Source organism: Pezoporus occidentalis, unplaced genomic scaffold (assembly GCF_034315485.1).
Source record: "Pezoporus occidentalis ecotype Australia unplaced genomic scaffold, CSIRO_AGI_Poc_V1 ctg65, whole genome shotgun sequence".
Taxonomy (NCBI): domain Eukaryota; kingdom Metazoa; phylum Chordata; class Aves; order Psittaciformes; family Psittacidae; genus Pezoporus; species Pezoporus occidentalis.
The window spans coordinates 2555088-2560260 of record NW_026915998.1 but is presented as its reverse complement, the minus strand read 5'-3'; positions in this window follow the sequence as shown (position 1 = coordinate 2560260).

Genomic DNA, 5173 nt, shown 5'->3' with positions numbered 1-5173 from the left:
AATACTATGTGCTTTTGAGTTTATTAAAAACCTTTTTGATAGATTCTAATAATTCTTTTTTTAAACAAAAATGTACAGTGCTGGTACATTGTGTTAAAATTTATGCATCAGATATCCCTCTATATTAGTGTAAGCCATGCAGTTAATCTTTATTTATTTTTAACTGAATGCTAACATTACTCACTGCTTAAGCACTAAATGAGAATTTGGTTTTCTACCAGTTGGCTACCTGGTGTTTGGAAGGTAAAGGAGGGAATGGTTATGGGCATGACCACTCAAAAATTCTTTGGTGGGGATGGCGGTTTCAGCAACCAGAGCTTTTCTTCAGGCTCCTGTTACCTACCTGCTGTGGACCCTACTGCTGATTCAGACAAGTGAATGATCTTCTTTTCAACTCTGCGTGGAAGGTTGCCTTTGGCTGCATGAAATTATGCTTCTTATATCAATAGAGTTGACAATTAAGTGACCTGCCCGTGTGCCAGTAGAAAAATCACTTCTATGCCCCCCAAACAGCTTTCAAAGCCTGTTTAATACTGCCAGCAGAAGTCTCTTGTAGGAGACCATGCAAGGTTTGAGGCAATAGAAAGCCGTTGGCTGGAGTCTGTCTTATAACTTCTTTTGCATATATCTCCAAACTTCTTTCTTTCATATATATCCGCAAACTTCTTTCATCTTTGTGTGGCTGAAAATAGAGCTATTTTTTCATGCTTACCCTTCTAATGTCAGTATACTTGAAGAATGGAATGTAATGTAGGAGGGAGACATCATCTTGTTCTTGTACTCAGTTTTAGTTGAATTGATTTTGCAGAGGAGGAAAGTTGCGTGCGTAGTCCTCCTCCCCATTCCAGGTTTCTTTGTGATACATTGATTTCCAGCCCTTTCCCCCACATCCCTTTGAAAAGTACTGTGTATTTAGTTCTCTAAACCCTTAGCAATAATGCAGGTATATGAGGTAGCTTGAGTAAATTTGAGAAAGGCTCTATAATTTCAACAGTCATGTAGCTCCTCATTGTAATGAAGTTCCTTGCTCCATGTTCAGGCAGCTTTCTGTGTCTTTACTGTTGCTGTACAACGCACTTCAGTCATGAAAAAGAAATGTTCTCTATGGATTGCAGAATTTTCTTCTTGATCCTTCCTTTTTTTTTTTTTTTTTATGTTCCTGTGATCTCTTTCTTCTCATCTTAGTTCTAGGTTTGAGATCTGTTTTACTTAATGTAAAATGCCTGGCAAGAGCAGACTGAACAGAAACTGACAAGACAGACTTCTGATCAATCATGTTACAAAAAGAAGAGTAATCAGACTAGAAGAGGAGCAGAGGAAGGACTGCTGTGGGAATGCAAAAGAAAAATGGGGTGAAGTCCATTTGAAGAACCTAGTTTGAAGATCCTGTAGTTATCAGAAATAATCAAATGCTAGAACTGGAAGCCATGTCAGTATGAACAGTGCTAAAGCTAGTTGTCCTGGTGCGATGCTCAGATCAGCTGATATCTCCATGGTGTTTATGAGCTACTGCATGCAACTGGCACTTTGCTTTGTTTCTTGGAATAGATTGAGGATCTCTGCAGCATATGGCAGAAGGGTGGTCACAGCATTGTTTTCTCTTTTGTGTATATTGAGCTGTTGAAAACCAGAAGATGCCAATGCCTCTCTTGTTGCTGCCACTACCATTCTAGCTTATGTTTTGCAAGCACAGAAAGAGGCAGACCAAAAGACTATTCTGTACATGTAAGACTACAGTCCCCTGTACTGTGTTGTGATCAGCTTCGCTTTGGATCCTTAGAGTCAAATGCTAAGTAGCTACAACTTGCAAACAGTGTCAGTGCATGGTTCTGCTGCAGTGTTTCTTTCAAACAAAAGCATTTCACACCTGTTGTCATCTAAATGTTCTTCAACACGCCCTCATTTGATGCACCCTCAGGCATCCAGGAACATCAGGAAAGATACTGATTACATCTGACTTACAGTGCACTCTCAAATCTTGGCATTCTTGTTTACATAGCTTTGGGGTTCTGCCATGTCAAAGCAGGCAGGCATCAGCTGACACAGATACAGATTCACTAGAGGTGCAAAGCAGTGAGGTAGGGGTATTCACAATTAACTAGTGGCTTTTAATGGAAGCTGAGCCATGGATTCCCCCTGTGGGTTTGAAACTGCCAACAAAACAAAGTGCCAGGCTTATGTGACACTTAATGCAGTACTACAGTGCAGTGCCCAGTAACCTTTGCTGTGGCTCAGATGCCCTTGCTCTAGATACTGGAAAACAGAGAAGATCATCATTGCCCCAAGTGTAACTATCAGTCAGATGAAACAGAGATTCCTTGATGTCATCAATATCAGAGCAGCCTCCGAAGAGCACAAAGACAATCTCCTTTGAAGTATATACTTGTTTTTGCTGATGTTGGAAAACAAGTTGTTTGGTTTCCGTACAAGGGAGTGTCTGATCATGAGTCACTTTTATACAGAGAAAATCAAGATGCTCTATGAAATTGCTCAGTGTCAGAAGAAAGCCATTTTAGCAGAGCTTTCCCAGTTACAGACCTAAACCCATCCTTTTCAGGCACCTCCTGAAAGTAGTATATTACCTTGCTAACAGGCAAAATGTCATCCAAGGAGATGAGCTGCAATAGGCAGCCAAGCTACCATGGCCAGGACCATGAAATGCGTTTGTTGAGGCCAAAGCTCCTGGAAGGAAGAATAACAGAAGTGCTATATCCCGATTTTCTGAGGCTACCACTTGCTGATTGGATAGACTGGATCTGCCTTAGCCCTTATCAGAGTTAATGTCAAGATCAAAAGTTAGCTCAATGAAGATAAAATTTGCAGCATGAGAGAATTCATTATGTAATTAAGTTACTGAAGTACAGAATAAGCAAAGCATTGATACTATGTAGGTGTGGGTAAGAGTGTTGTGAGGTAAGATCCCGAGGCACTCACTGAATCTGAACAGTTTGCCATACAGTTTAAAGAAAACTAAAGGTCCTAATTTCTGTTTGAAGCTATAGGCTATTCCCAATACATTAAAATTCCTCCCTCAAATTCTCTAGAAATAGTTCCACATCCCTAGAACGTACCACAGGACTTTGATTGCTGCGTGATCTTTTCAGAGATCCTGAGGGAACTAGCATATCTCCATAAAAGCATGTAAAGGCTGTTCCTATACTGAGGCAGAACTGGCTCTGCCTGCCATCTTCTGTGATATAGAGGATTCTGGCTGCAACAAAATCAAAGAAATTCCTACCACAGAGGTGTGAATGGGGAAGCATGGTATTGGGGTATTACTATTCCCCAGTAACCTCCAACCTTGTCTTTTATCCCCAGTTAAAATGTACTGTCTCGCAGCTGTGTATCTGCATTCTGAAGGCCTCCTTCACTCGAGGAGTGAAACATGTATGTTATTACAGTATTTTCTTTCTCTTTTACAGTGGCTAGCAAAGTTTTTCCAATTCCCTTTCTATTCAGACATATGGGGATATATGGCAGGTGAAGGCTTTTGAAGTAGAGTACTATCTACCCTGGAAACATGGGGGAACTTTTACACGTGTATGCACACACACCTCCTACACCTACAGCCTTGTTTGTGCCCGTATGAAAAGAAATGCTTTCTTGTGGTCAGTGTGTCCTGTTCGCATACATCACACATTCACGGCATCAAACTGTGATCAGCAGGATAAGGCTGGAAAGGCCAGAAACCTGCTTTCTGCTGCAGAACATTGTGGTGGGATGCAAGACAACAAAAAAACTCTCTTGGAGACTGCTGAAGAGATGTATGCTGTATAGGTAGTGCTCACCATCCTCTGAGGGGCAACAGAATGCTAATGCAGTGGATAAAAGCCACCTTTTAAGGTAGATAGAGCTAAGCTAGGATCTACCAGGAGCCTTTTGTGCTGTATTTCTGCGTTCTGCTACTTCATTAGCAGTACTTGGTGTAACTTACGTAAGTGCTGTGACCCTTTATGGCCTGTGAGCATGAGGCTTCTTCCAGTTTTTTGCCTTGTCTGCTTCTTCTTGATTAAGCGACCTGTAGCAGACACCCACTACAATGTCACCCACCATGAGCTACCCTCTAATTCTGACCCATAAACTGCCAGCTGACCCATTATCTGTCCCAAGGCACAGCTCCATGCACCTCAGTTGCTCTCTCTCCTTGATGTCCTGGCCCATCCTTCATCAAGAGCTGGGTCCATCCATGGCAGCTGACACCCTGCCCCAGGCTAGTGCACCTTGTTGCTGTGATCCCAGCCCAGGACCTCTAACACCCACGCTGCGTGCCATAGCATACAGGCACTTACTGAGAACCGTTATGGACCACTGTGAACCACCAGCATTAAGGCATTAGATCCTGCCCAAGATCTCTGCCCTAGCAGCAGAGCAGGTGCAATGGAAGCCTACCAACCCCATAAAGACTTCTTTCCTTGCACAGCACTTTCCAGTCCTAACAAACCACTTGTCATCAAGGGGTAGATACCTCACCAATGGCTCAGAGGCACCTGACCCAGCACCTCAGTTACAAAATGCTATACTCAGACGGGTATTTGAGCTGAGCTGTGTTTTGGTGGTGTGTTTCCCAGGTGTACCAAGAGCACAGAATTTGGCAAAACCATGACCTGAGCTCTGTATAGCACTCATTAGCAGCGGGCTCAGCCTTTGGTGCTGTGTGGTGCATACTAACAGCTTGTTTTCCTTGTTTCAGGGCATGAGAACTGCATCCACGCACGCTGGCATCCTTGTCCTTTTCTCATGTGGCGTTTGGAGCCTGCACCACAGCACCTTTGCCAGGCACACTGGCTGTCAGTGCTTGGGGCTCTGGGGCAGCCCACAAATGACCTGAAGAGGTTTTGGTAGGTTACAGGTGATCAGATTTACAAGGGGAGGAAAAAAAGAAGAAGCTATCAGTCGTTCAGAAGACTGGTACAGGATTGGTGATAACCAAGATTTCGCTTTTCTTATTGTGCAGATACCTTTTCCATAACTTCTCTTTTGCCTTGAGGTGAGACAGGCTGCCCACTATGCTGGCAATATGATGTTGTGGAGCTGGCAGCCTTTCTTTTTCACAGTCCCACGCTAAATGCAAGGTAAGCGGGGGGGGAAATCTGAAAAAGGAGAAAGTTGTGCTATTCTGTTTTCCTTCCCCCATTTTCTGCCTGCTGTCTTCCTTGGCATGGCAAAGTACATG